Here is a 15,069-nt window from a genome sequence, read left to right as displayed (position 1 = left end):
GAGTGGAGTGCCTTCAGGCACTTGTTGGTGAAGTTAGGCTTGCCAACACATGGAGCAAGAGAGCTGAGTGTCTTCTGGCCAAAGTTTACTGGCGGAGTGGGGTGCATCTAGGCACCTACTGATGGAGCTATAGAGCTTTGGAACACTTGCCCCAGCAGGGCAGATGCAGGTGGTGAGGCCCAAGGGGCCAAGAGGCCAAGGAGCCAGGAAGCAGAAGCTGAAGAGACAAGGAACACAGGAAGCAGAGCTGCCTCAGTCTCAAAGGGTAGGGCCACGACCTCTGAGGTCTCAAAGTGTGGAGTTGCCACTCAGATGAAATAGAAGAATGGGGCTGTCTAAATGTGAGGGAGCAGAGTTGCCATTCCAGTGGGCCTGGAAGATGAAGCTGAAGGCCAGGGCTGAGGGGCCTCCACTCAAAATCTGGAGAGGGTGGCCAATTCCTATAGACTGGAGGGCAGGACAATTGTATAAATGGTCTCAGAGAACAGAGGATAATTTTCAAGCCTTGAAGGCTAATGTAATGTGTTCTGCTGACTTGCTTGGTGCCTGTTATCCCTGTTTTCCCTCCAATTTCTTCCATTTGTAATGGAAACGTCTAGCTTGTGCCTATTCCACCATTACACTTTGGAAACGGATAACTTGTATTCTAGATTTCACAGATGAAGATGAATTTTTGGATTTTGGACTTGGGGCTGATTTAAGACTTTTAATATGATATGATGCTGTAAATGTGTTTTACATGTGGCAAGGACATGAATTTTGGGGGCCAAAGGGTGGAATGTTAGGGATTGAGTTGTATGCCCCAAAAATGTGTGTTAACTTGGCTAGGCCATGATTCCCAGTATTGTGTGATTATCCACCATTTTGCCATCTGATGCAATTTTCCTATGTGTTGTAAATTTTGCCTCTATGATGTTAATGAGGCAGGATTAGAGGTAGCTATGCTAATGAGGCACAACTCAATCTACATGATTAGATTGTGTCTTAAGTCAATCTGTTTTGTGATATAAAAGAGAGAATTGAGCAGAGAGACAGGGGGAACCTCATACCACCAAGAAACAAGACCCAGCAAAATAGCATGTCCTATGGACCCAGGGTCCCTGCACTGAGAAGCTCCTAGACCAGGGTAAGATTGATGACAAGGACCTTCTGTGAGAGCCAACAGAGAGAGAAAGCCTTCCCCTGGAGCTGGCACACTGAATTCAGTCTTCTAGGCTCCTAGACTGTGAGAGAATAAATTTGTTTATTAAAGCCATCCACTTGTGCTATATCTGTTATAGTAGCACTAGATAACTAAGACACTCACATTATACTTTTCAATCATATTTTAAAAAATTGAGTGGAAAATGGCCAATATATAAATCATTTTACAAGATATTAATTTGTCTGGCTGTTAACTGGGAGCTCAGCTGAGGCTGGCAACTAGAATACCTACACATTACTTCTCCATTATGATGGCCTTAGGATAGTCAGATTTCCTACATGGTGGCTTAGGGCTCCAAGAGTGAGTGTTCCAATGAATAAGGCAGAAAAAGGTATATAGCCCTTTATGACTTCATCTTATAAGTCAATAGAGTTATTTCCATGGCACTCTATAGATCAAAGCAGTGACAGGCCCACCCAGATTCATGAAGAGGGAGCAAAGACCTCACTTCCTGACGAGAGAAGTGTCCAAGAATTCATGGCCATGTTTTAAACCACCATAGTGACATTTACCTTCATGAATTTATGACAAAATTCAGCAACTTGGACCTGGAGCCTCAGAAATTTGAGTGTCCCAAACTTAATTACACTGAGGGATATTAACTAATGAATCTCACAAGAAGCTGATTTATAAAAATCACAATGACCACATATGAATTTACAAGAACTACTTCCAAGGAGTAAACCAGACATTTGCCTTGATCTGGCTGTAACCAAAGTACCTGGGAAATCTAGTTACCAAAATGTTGATAGTTGGTACACATGGAATCAAATAAGAGTTCATTATGATTCAAATATTTAATGGAATCAGACTGAGATAGCCTAATGCAACCATTTCCACAATAAGGGCTGGATATTAGAACCAATCTAAGAAGGACCTTTGATTTCCTTGAATAGGCCTTGAGCGGTTACATCAAAGTTTGCCCCATTTTTACCCTCCTTTTTCTAACAGTGCTTCTGTTGCTTACTGACACTCTTTTTGCTTTGCTTTTTCTTTTTTTTCTAACACTTCTGATTGGTACATTTTCTTAAGTATATGATCCCATGTCATATTCTCTCATTAAAGAAGGGTTTCTACCCTAGCATTACTGACATTTTTGACCATATATTTTTTTTTTTTTTCTGTTTTGGACGGGTTGTCGGATGCATTTTAGGATGTTTAGCAGCATCTCTCAGTTTTACTCACTAGATGCCAGTGGCACCCCACTACTTGGTTGTGATTACCAGATATCTCCAGGCATTTCCAAAAGTCCTCTGGGAAGCGAAATCATCCCCAGTTGAGAACCCCTTCATTAATGTAATTAAGAGCATAGGCTCTGGAGTTAGACTTGTTTTGAATTCTTCATCAGCTGCTTTCTAGTGGGATGACATTGAGCAAGGCGTAAAATATGATGTACATTTCTTGGTTTAGGTTGTGCAGCAGTTATACTCCTTTCCTAGCAGCATCTCAACTTCTTTTGTGGAATTACCTCTTTTCCACTGTAGGTAGTTCTGGTAGGGTGTTAAAACCAGATTCCTGCCCTCTTACAGAAGCCAACGATGTCCCTAGTGATTTCTTCCCCTAGATTCCATCACATCCTGGGATCAGGCACGAACCTAAGTTAGGTCAGTGGAATGCTTTCTTCTCTGACTAAATCTTGAGCAAGAAATCAGGATAGAAGAAAAGTGGTGGTCCATTAATCCCAGTGCACTTGCACCATGGGACGGTCCCAATGATTCCTGTTGTCCGGCTCTCTGGAACTACACTAGGTCATACATTTCCAAACAGGTTTCTTTTGCCTTCCTGATATTTTTATATACCTATGTTGTTTCTTGATATCATTCCAATAAATTCCTTTTGGTTTAAACTGCCAGTCAGTTTCTATTATTTACAACTGAAAGCACCCAAAGTAATAAATGTAACTTCCCTGGTGGTATAGTGGTTAGGAGCTACAGCTGCTAACCAAAAGATCAGCAGTTCAAATTCACCAGCATCTCCTTGGAAACCCTGTGGGCAGTTCTACTCTGTCCTATAGAATCGCTATGAGTCAGAATCCACTCGACAGCAATGGGTTTGGTTTTGAGGTTAAAAATACCCACCCTCACGAAGTTACTGAATGGACTATTTATATCAAGACATGTAAAAGACTTAAAATAGTCCCTGGTACTTACTAAGCACGCAATAAATTTTAGTCATTATTAGTGTCTTGAGGATTTCATAATATAACTCTGAGAGAAAGCTTATTTCTCTAATTTCCAAGTTCTTAGAGTACAACTTGCTGACACTTCAGTGTACCTCTTATAGAATCAATAATTTGGCAAATGATTAGATGTGCAGTCATTAAGAGTGTGAGGCTTTGAGAAAGGTTCTGACATTAAGAGAAACAAAGTTGAAAAAGAACCAGTTTTGAGAAAAAATGAGGTTGGTTTTACACATGTCAAAATGCTTGATAGAACTACGAGAATGCTAATTAAAAATGCACCACAGTGTTTTTGGAGCATGGGTAATGTGGTTGTTAGTTGCCTTCAAGTCAGCTCCAACTCATGGTGACCTTATAACAGAAACATTGCTTAGTCCTGTGTCATCTTCATGATCTTTGGTATGTCTGAGTCCATTGTGGCTATTGTGTAAATCCATATCAGTGAGGGTTTTCCTCATTTCCATTGGCCATATACCAAACATGATGTCCTATTCTATTAATTGGTTTTTTCTGATGATGTGTCCAAAGTAAGCAAGTTGAAGTTTCATCATCCTTGCTTCTAAGGAACATTCTGGTTGTATTTCTTCTAAAGCTGACTTGTTCTTTCTTTTGGCAATCCACAGCATATACAATATTCTTCCCCAACACTATGGTTTAAATGCATCAATTGTTCCTTTTTCATTTCCAAATTTTGCATGCATATGGAGTGTTTGAGTAGACCACGTCTTGAGTCAGATGCACCTTAATCATCAAAGCGACATCTTTGCTTTTTAACATTTTAAAGAGGTCTTCTGCAGCAATATGTCCTTTGATTTCTTCCCTTCTGCATCCATTGAGGTTTGCTATTGATTCAAATAGAATGAAATGTTGACAGCTTCAATTTCTTCTTTGCTTATCATGAAGCTGTTTATCAGTCCAGTTCTGAGGATTTTTGTTTTCTTCATGTTCAGGTATAATTCTTACTGAAGTCTGTAGTTTTTTGACCTTCATCAGTAAGTGTTGCAAGTCATTTTCATTTCAAGGTTATATGATCTACATATCAAAGGTTGTTAATGAGTCTTCCTCCAATCCTTATGGCACATTCTTCATATAGTCTGGCTTCTCAGATTATTTGTCCAGCATACCGATTGATAAGTCAATCGGTATGCTGAGCAAATAAAGGATACAGCCCTGCTGCATGTCTTTTCCAGTTTTGAACCTATGGGTAAAAAACTGAGTGACACAAAAAGTATCAAAAAAAGATAGAAGGAAGGGAAAGACAACACTCAATACATGGAAGGTCAGCTCAATTGGACTGGACCAAAAGCAAAGAAGTTTCCGGAATAAAATGAATGCTTCAAAGGCCAGAAGAGCAGGGGTGGGGGTCTGGGGAAAATGGTTTGAGGGGACTTCTATGTCAATTGGCAAAATAATTCTATTATGAAAACATTCCGCATCCCACTTTGAAATGTGGCGTCTGGGGTCTTAAAGGCTAACAAGTGGCCATCTAAGATGCATCGATTGGTCTCAACCCACCTGGAGCAAAGGAAAATGAAGAACACCAAGGTCACACGATAACTAGGAGCCCAAGAAACCCAGAGACCTACATCACCCTGAGACCAGAAGAACTAGTTGGTGCCTGGCCACAATCGATGACTGCCCTGACAGGGAGCACAACAGAGAACTCCTGAGGGAACAGGAGATCAGTGGGATGCAGACCCCAAATTCTCATAAAAAGACCATACTTAATGGTCTGACTGAGACTAGAGGAATCCTGGTGGCCATGCTCCCCAGATCTTCTGTCGGCACAGGACAGGAACCATCCCCGAAGACAACTCATCAGACATGAAAGGGACTGGTCAGCGGGTGGGAGAGAGATGCTGATGAAGAGTGAGCTAATTATATCAGGTGGACACTTGAGAGTGTGATGGCAGCTCTGTCTGGAGGGGGGATGGGAGGATAGAGAGAGAGGGAAGCTGACAAAATTGTCATGAAAGGAGAGACTGAAAGGGCTGACTCAATAGAGGAAGAGCAGGTGGGAGTACGGAGTAAGATGTATGTAAACTTATATGTGACAGACTGATTGGATTTGTAAACGTTCACTTGAAGCTTAATAAAAGTTAATTAAAAAAAAAAAGATAGAAGGAATATACAGAGTCACTGTACCGAAAAGAATTGATCAATGTTTAACCATTGCAGGAGTTAGCATATGATCAAGAACCATTGGCAATAATGGAAGAAATTCAAGCTGCATTGAAGGCACTGGCAAAAAACAAGGCTCCAGGAATAAGCAGAATGTCAACTGACATGCTTCAGCAAATGAATGCAACACTGGAAGTGCTTACATGTGTATGTCAAGAAATTTGGAAGACAGCTACCTGGCCCACCAACTGGTAGAGATCCATTTTTGTGCCCATTCCAAAGAAAGGTGATCAAATGGAATGCAGAAATTATCAAACTATTACTGATATCACATGCTAGCAAAATTCTGCTGAAGATAATTCCAAAACATCTGCAGCCATACACTGACAAGGAACTGACAGAAGTTCAACCTAAATTCAGGAGAAGAAATGAAAAGTGGGATATCATTGCTGTTGTCAGGTAGATCTTGGCTGAAAGCAGAGAATACCAGAAAGATGTTTGCCTGTGTTTTATAATGAACATGAAGGCATTCAATTGTGTGGATCATAACAAATTCTGGATACCATTGCAATGAATGGGAATTTCAGCAATACTTAGTTGTGCTCATGTGGAAACTACATGAATTAAGAAGCAGTTGTTTGTGCATATGAATTATTGAATTGGAATCTAATTTGTTGTGTCAGCTTTCACCTAAAACACAATAGTAAAAAAAAAAAAATCTTCATTATGCGGCCGTGTATACTGATTTTTGTGTTCTTATATGCATCCAGAACAAGGACTACCTAGTAAACGTCTTATTTTCCCTCTCCTCGAGAAAAAAAAAAAAAAAAAAAAATCAGTTTTTCAAATGGAACAAGGGGATACTGCATCATTCAAAATTGGAAAAAGCATCGACAATAGAGTTTAATATGTTATTTTGGGTGGAATGATTAACATGATAATTGATATATGGAGCTAGGAAAATTCTTTTGAGATTGGAGTATAAACAGAAAAATGGAGCCACATAAACCAGAGACTGTATCAGCCCTGAGACCAGAAGAACTGGATGGTGCCCAGCTACAACCAATGACTGCCCTGACAGGGGACACAACAGAGAATCTCTGATGGAGTAGGAGAACAGAGGGATGCAGACCTCAAATTCCTGTAAAAAGACCAGACTTAATGGTCTGACTGAGACTAGAAGGACCCTGGAAGTCATGGTCCCAGACCTTCTGTTAGCCCAAGACTGGGACCATTCCCAAAGCCAACTCTTCAGACAGGGACTGGACTGGACTGGACTATAAGACAGAAAATGATACTGGTGAGGAGTGAGCTTCTTGGCTCAAGAAGACACGTGAGACTATGTGGGCAGCTCGTATCTTGAGGCAAGATGAGAAGGCAGGGGGAGAGAGCTGGCTGAATGGACACGAGGAATACAGTGGAAAGGAGGAGTATGCTGTCTCGGGGGAGAGCAACTAGGAGTACATAGCAAGATAAGTCTTTGTATTAGAGACTGACTTGATTTGTAAACTTTCACTTGAAGCACAATAAAAAAAAAAAGAGAGAGAAATGGAGAACCAAAAGGATTCTTTCATTAGAAGCAGAAGCCAATTCTGGCTGATTTAAACAAAGACAATTAAAAAAAAAAATCCATTGTTGTTGAGTCAATTCTGACTCACAGCGACCCTCTAGGACAGAGTAGAAGTGCCCCACAGGGTTTCCAAGGAGAAGCTGGTGGATTCGAACTGCTGAATTAGAAGCCAAGCTCTTAACCACTGTACCATCAAGGCTCCTAAAGACAATTTAGGAGAGGGCTAATGAGGTAGCTCACTAGGAGAACTAAAGTCATTTTAGCTATCAAATCAGCAGAAATTACTCAACTATTTTATCCAGTTATTGCTGCTAGAATAAATGCACTTCACTCACTTATCCCAGTCCTGGGTCTTTCTCTCTAGTTTCAAAGTCCAGGGTTACAGAGTTCTATTGGCTTGGGCTGATTCACCTGCCTACCCTTCACTAGGGCGGCAAGGAACCCGAACTAACAATTCTCGCTAAGACTACACACAATGGAGAATGGGAGACATGACTGTACAAAAGGAAAATGGGAAACTAGTAGGAAGAGTGGATACTGAATGTCATAAAAGGCCCTATGAATGTACATTAAAGGGGCCTCCAATTCAGGCAGAGGACAGAATGCTTTAATATCAGGGATGCCAAAGGAGAGGTTCAAAGTGTCAAATGTACAAAATAAGCAAATGTATAGAGACCAAAGTTTATTAGTGGCTACCAGGGGTGGGAGAGAGGAGGAGAGGGGGAGTCATTGCTTACAGGACCCTGAGTTTCTGTTAATGCTGGTGGAATAATTTGGAAAAGGATAGTGGTGATGGTTGCACAACATGATGAACATAATCAATGTCACTAAATTGTACACGTGAAGAATGCTGAAATAGCAAATGTTTTGTTATATATATTCTTACTACGATAAAAAAATTTTTTTTCAAGTGTCAAATGCTGCTTAAAGAATGAGACAAGTATGGAAAAAAAGCCTCTGTATTAGGTTGTAAGTGCAGTAGGAAGCCACTGGAGAGCTGTAAGAAGGGAATGACATGAACGCATATACCTTTTTAAAAGATTACTCTGGCTGCTGTTGTGGCAAATGGATTATAGGTCAGTGTAAGCAGCAAGGCTAATTGGGAAATTACTGTATTACTCCATGTTAGAAGAGATTTTGGTGTATAGTATGGTAGTAGCAAATGGAGAGATTGTATTTAAGACATGTTTTGAAGCTATAGCTGACAGGGACTTGCTGATGGATTAGACATAGGAGTGAGGATATGAAAGAAACCAAATGTCTTCGATTTTTGGTTTGAATGAAATTGGGTAGATAAGAGGATATGGTTCTTTTGGGGAAGTGATTTGAGAAGTTGAGTTTGAAATATTTATTATACGTGTAAGTAGAAATGTCAGGTTGGCAGTTCATTGCACCAGTCTGGAGCTGAGAAGAAAAGTTAGATTGGCTTCCTTAAATATCAGCACCCTCTTTTCATCAATTTTAGATAATTCTTTATCTCCAATCTTCTAATCTTACCAACATCCTACCCATAAAAAAAATTTTGTTAAAAATAAACGTCAGCGCAAGAAACAGAAAGGGCCACATGAACCAGAGACCTACATCACCCTGAGACCAGAAGAACTAGTTGGTGCCTGGCCACAATCGATGACTGCCCTGACAGGGAGCACAACAGAGAACTCCTGAGGGAACAGGAGATCAGTGGGATGCAGACCCCAAATTCTCATAAAAAGACCATACTTAATGGTCTGACTGAGACTAGAGGAATCCTGGTGGCCATGCTCCCCAGACCTTCTGTTGACACAGGACAGGAACCATCCCCGAAGACAACTCATCAGACATGAAAGGGACTGGTCAGCGGGTGGGAGAGAGATGCTGATGAAGAGTGAGCTAATTATATCAGGTGGTCACTTGAGAGTGTGTTGGCAACTCTTGTCTGGAGGGGGGATGGGAGGATAGAGAGAGAGGGAAGCTGGCAAAATTGTCACGAAAGGAGAGACTGAAAGGGCTGACTCAATAGGGGGAGAGCAAGTGGGAGTACGGAGTAAGATGTATGTAAACTTATATGTGACAGACTGATTGGATTTGTAAATGTTCACTTGAAGCTTAATAAAAGTTAATAAAAAAAAAAAAATGTCTTCTGACATTGCCACATGTCCCTTGGGGACAAAATCACCTCCAATGGAGAACCACTGTTTCAGAGATTGAGCGTGGCCTGTTTAGACTAAGTGCTATCTGAAAGGGAATCGTGCCAATGTCTTATAATATTCCCTCCCCATCTTTCAGGAAGTGCTACATAATATTCTAAAAGTTAAGTGCACAGAGATGGTTTCAGTTACAGTGAATCTTTAGAATGGAATTGCAAAATACAAAGGCTTTTGATTCTTCATTATGTTGTTTATAAAAAGCGAAGAACATTATTATTAAAGAGTCATAAAGTATAATGCATAGACTTTTTAGAATAAAATCTATTCTGTTTAATTAGTTGATATAAGCTGCACCTGTAGAAATAAATACTATTTAGTACCTCAAAAAATAATAATAAAAATTAAAAAATAAACGTCAGGAGGCGAAGACAAGATGGAGGAATAGACAGATGCTTCCAGCAAGCCCTCTTTACAACAAAGACCTGACAATACAAGGGAAACGAGTGTATTTGTGCCAAGCTGGGAGCCCTGAGCTTCAAAGGCAAGCTTAGAAAACGAACTGAGGGGCAGGAGGAGGAAGAGACCGTTCAGAAGCAGAGAGGAGTTACGGAGCCTGAGTCACGGGGAGCCCTCAGGCACCATTCCCAGAGAGGCAGCGGTGGGCTGGTACTAGCATTCGGCTACAATTTCCTCTGGGAGAAGCAGCCAGCCACACAGCCTACTCACACCTCCAGAACCAGAGAAGAACAGCACTCTCAGCAAAAGCTAAGTACTTGCGTATATTTTACTGCACCTCCCCACCCCCAAGCTGGCTTCAGCGGGGAATTCCCTGGGCCAGAGATAGGCCCTGCTGAGCACCTAGAGTCATCCTCCCAGCCTTGGAGAAGGAAAAAATTTGCAACTGGGGGAAGACATAATTTCCCAGCTCCACTAACTGGGGAAGCTCAGAACAGAAGCAGCTCCTGTCCAGGCGTAAACATTCCAGCTTTCCCTTCTGCATGGACCTGTGTGGGCCTATTTTGGGAGAACAGGCCCTTGTTGGCAGACTCCAACCGTTTCACCTGTGCGGTGGAGAGGTGGGTGTTTGATGTTTGACATTGCTTTGCCTATTAAACAAGGTCCTCACCTACCCACATCAGGGACCTAAGCACTGGTAGCTCCACTCAGGTCACACAGTCACAGGCAACAGGGGTCCAAGGATAACTGGTACCTCCCAGTCCTTACAACCAAAAACTTTGGGTGCCCACGGTCCATCTGCAGAACCCACCCACCTGCATGCTCTAGGAAACAGGGACACAGATTCCTCAGAGACGCTTGGGGGTCAGTTCTCAGCCCTGTGCCTTGTTCAGAGCATGATCCCCCTGCTGCAATCAGATACCAGTACATACACCAATCACCCCTGCCCATCTAAGACTGTAGGATAGAGCCTGTACCACACACTTGATGTTCAGCTACCTGGACACCTGAGCTGAATTCATACAAGCAAACTGAATGGACTCCTAGACTGATATACCTGATAACAGCTCTAGCCAGCTGGGGACGGGATTTCAGAGCTCCAAAGGTGAAAATAACCAAGCTAGCTCACTCAAGCAACCCATAGGGATATACCAAAACAAAACAAAGCAAGAAGCTACAACAGAGTAAGCAAGCATAAACTAATACAATAACTTATAGATGGCTCAGAGACAACAGTCAATATCAAATCACATAAAAAAACAGACCATGATCACCTCAACAAGCTCTCAAAACAAAGAATACAGGGATCTTCTAGATGAAAGAGCATTCCTGGAATTACCAGAGACAGAATAGAAAAGATTAATATACAGAACCCTTCAAGACATCAGGAAGGAAATGAGGCAATACACAGAACAAGCCAAAGAACACTCAGATAAAGCAATTGAAGAAATTAGAAAGATTATTCAGGAACATAATGAAAAATTTAATAAGCTGGAAAAATCCATAGACAGAGAGCAATAAAAAATTCAGAAGATTAACAATAAAATTACAAAAGTAGACAACTCAATAGAAAGGAGCAGAATTGAGCAATTAGAAGCTAGAATTTCTGAAATCGAAGATAAATCACTCGGCACTAATATATCTGAAGAAAGATCAGATAAAAGAGTTAAAAAAAATGAAGAAACCTTAAGAATCATGTGGGATTCTATCAAGAGAAATAACCTACAAGTGATTGGAGTACCAGAGCACGGAGGGATAACAGAAAATACAGAGAGAATTGTTGAAGATCTTTTGGCAGAAAACTTCCCTGATCTCGTGAAAGGTGAGACGATATCTATCCAAGATGCTCATCAAACTCCACATAAGATAGATGTTAAAAGAAAGTCACCAAGACATACTATTATCAAACTTGCCAAAACCAAAGATAAAGAGAGAATTTTAAGAGTGGCTAGGGATAAACGAAAAGTCACCTACAAAGGAGAGGTAATAAGAATAAGCTCGAACTACTCGGCAGAACCATGCAGGCAAGAAGGCAATGGGATGACTTATATAAAGCTCTGAAGGAAAAAAATTGCCAGCCAAGAAACATATATCCAGCAAAACTGTCTCTCAAACATGAAGGTGAAATTAAGACATTTCCAGATAAACAGAAGTTTAAGGAATTTGTAAAAACCAAACCAAAACTACAAGAAATACTAAAGGGAATTCTTTGGATAGAAACTCAATAATATCAGGTATCAACCCAAGACTAGAACACTGGGCAGAGCAATCAGAAGTCAACCCAGACAGGGAAATCAAAAAAACAAAGCAAGATTAAGGGGGAAAAAAAAAAGCTCAAAACACGGTAACAGCGATGTTATTATATAAAAAGAAGAGAACATTAAAACAATAAAGAGGGACTGAGAAATGTAATCATAGATCTTCCATATGGAGAGGAAGATAAGGCAATATGAAGAAATAAAAGTTAGGTTTAAATTTAGAAAAATAGGGGTAAATAATAAGGTAAGCACAAAGGAAACGAACTGTCCTACTCATCAAAATAAAATACAAGAAAAAAATACAGACTCGGCAGAAACAAAATCAACAACGAATATGAGGAAAGGACAATATACAATCTACTCAGCACATAAAATCAAGTGGGAAAAAGAAACTGTCAACAACACACAAAAAAAGACATCAAAATGATAGCACTAAATTCATACCTATCCATAATTACCCTGAATGTAAATGGACTAAAGGCACCAATAAAGAGACAGAGAGTGGCAGAATGGATTAAAAAACAAGATCCATCTATATGCTGCCTACAAGAGACACACCTTAGACTTAGAGACACAAACAAACTAAAACTCAAAGGATGGAAAAAAATATATCAAGCAAACAACAATCAAAAAAGAGCAGGGAAAAAAAAAAAGAGCAGGAGCGGGAATATTAATTTCTGACAAAATAGACTTGAAAGTTAAATCCATCATAAAGGATAAGGAATGACATTACATAATGATTAAAGGGACAATATGCCAAGAAGGCCCCATATTTAATGATATTAAATATGCACCCAATGACAGGGAAGCAAGATAGATAAAACAAACTCTATCAGCATTGAAAAGTGAGATAGACAGCTCCACAATAATAGTAGGAGACTTCAACACACCACTTTCGGTGAAAGACAGGACATCCAGAAAGAAGCTCAATAAAGACACAGAAGATCTAAATGCCACAATCAACCAACTTGACCTCATAGACATATATAGAACACTCCACCCAACAGCAACCAAGTATGCTTTCCTTTCAAGTGCACATGGAACATTCTCCAGAATAGACCACACATTAGGTCATAAAGCAAGCCTTAGCAGAATCCAAAACACTGAAATATTACAAAACATCTTCTCTGACCATAAGGCCATAAAAGTAGAAATCAGTAACAGAAAAGGCAGGGAAAAGAAATCAAACACTTGGAAACTGAACAATACCCTGCTCAAAAAAGACTGGATTATAGAAGACATTAAGGATGGAATAATGAAATTCATAGACTTGAATGAAAATGAAAACACTTCCTATCAGAACCTTTGGGACACAGCAAAAGCAGTACACGGAAGTCAATTTATATCAACAAATGCACATATCCAAAAAGAAGACAGGGCTGAAATCAAAGAATTATCCCTACAACTTGAACAAATAGAAAGAGAGCAACAAAAGAAACCCTCAGGAAAAAAAAACAAAAAAAAATCTCAAGCCCCAGAAGAAAACAAATAATAAAAACTACAGCAGAACTAAATGAAATAGAAAACAGAAAAACAATTGAAAGAATTGACAAGACCAAAAGCTCGTTCTTTGAAAAAATCAACAAAATTGATAAACCATTGGCCAAACCGACAAAAGAAAAACAGGAGAGGAATCAAATAACCCGAATAAGAAATGAGATGGGCGATATTACAACAGACCCAATTGAAATTAAAAGAATCATATCAGATTACTATGAAAAACTGTACTCTAATAAATTTGAAAACCTAGAAGAAATGGATGATTTCCTAGAAACACACTACCTACCTAAACTAACACAAACAGAGGTAGAACGACTAAATAGACCCATAACAAAAGAAGAGATTGAAACAGTAATTTAAAAACTCCCAACAAAAAAAAAACCCTGGCCTGGATGGCTTTACTGCAGAGTTCTACCAAACTTTCAGAGAAGAGTTAACACCACTACTACTAAGGGTATTTTAGAGCATAGAAAAGGATGGAATACTCCCAAACTCATTCTGTGAAGCCAGTATATCCCTGATACCAAAACCAGGTAAAGACACCACAAAAAAAGAAAATTACAAACCTACATCCCTCATGAACTTAGATGCAAAAATCATCAACAAAATTCTAGCCAGTAGAATTCAACAACATATCAAAAAAAGAATTCACCATGACCAAGTGGGATTCATACCAGGAATGCAGGGATGGTTCAACAATAGAAAAACAATTAATGTAATCCATCACATAAGTAAAACAAAAGAGAAGAATCACATGATTTTATCAATTGATGCAGAAAAGGCATTTGACAAGGTTCAACACCCATTCATGATAACTTGCTCATGGATAGGAAGACTTAACATTATAAAAATGTCTATTCTACCAAAAGTGATCCATACATTTAATGCAATTCTGATCCAAATTCCAACACCATTCTTTAATGAGATGGAGAAACAAATCACCAACTTCACATGGAAGGGAAAGAAGCCCCGGATAAGTAAAGCATTGCTGAAAAAGAAGAACAAAGTAGGAGGCCTTACTCTACCTGATTTTAGAATCTATTATACTGCCACAGTAGTCAAAACAGCCTGGTACTGGTACAACAACAGATACATAGACCAATGAACAGAATTGAGAACCCAGACATAATCCATCCACATATAAGCAGCTGATATTTGAAAAAGGCCTCAAAACAGTTAAATGGGGGAAAAGACAGTCTTTTTAACAAATGGTGCTGGCATAACTGGATATCCATCTGCAAAAAGAGAAACAAGACCCATACCTCACTCCATGCACAAAAACGAGCTCAAAATGGATCAAAGACCTTAATATAAAATCTAAAATGATAAAGATCATGGAAGAAAAAATAGGGACAATGCTAGGAGCCCTAATACATGGCATAAACAGTATACAAAACATTATTAAGAATGCAGAAGAAAAACTAGATAACTGGGAGCTCCTAAAAATCAAACACCTATGCTCATCCGAAGACTTCACCAAAAGAGTAAAAAGATTACCTACAGACTGGGAAAAAATTTTTAGCTATGACATTGCCTATCAGCGCCTTATCTCTAAAATCTACATGATACTGCAAAAACTCAACTACAAAAAGACAAATAACCCAATTAAAAAATGGGCAAAAGATATGAACAGACACTTGACTAAAGAAGACATT

The sequence above is a fragment of the Loxodonta africana genome, chromosome 18 (assembly GCF_030014295.1).
Source record: "Loxodonta africana isolate mLoxAfr1 chromosome 18, mLoxAfr1.hap2, whole genome shotgun sequence".
In the NCBI taxonomy this organism is placed as follows: Eukaryota; Metazoa; Chordata; class Mammalia; order Proboscidea; family Elephantidae; genus Loxodonta; species Loxodonta africana.
This window is presented reverse-complemented; position numbering follows the sequence as displayed.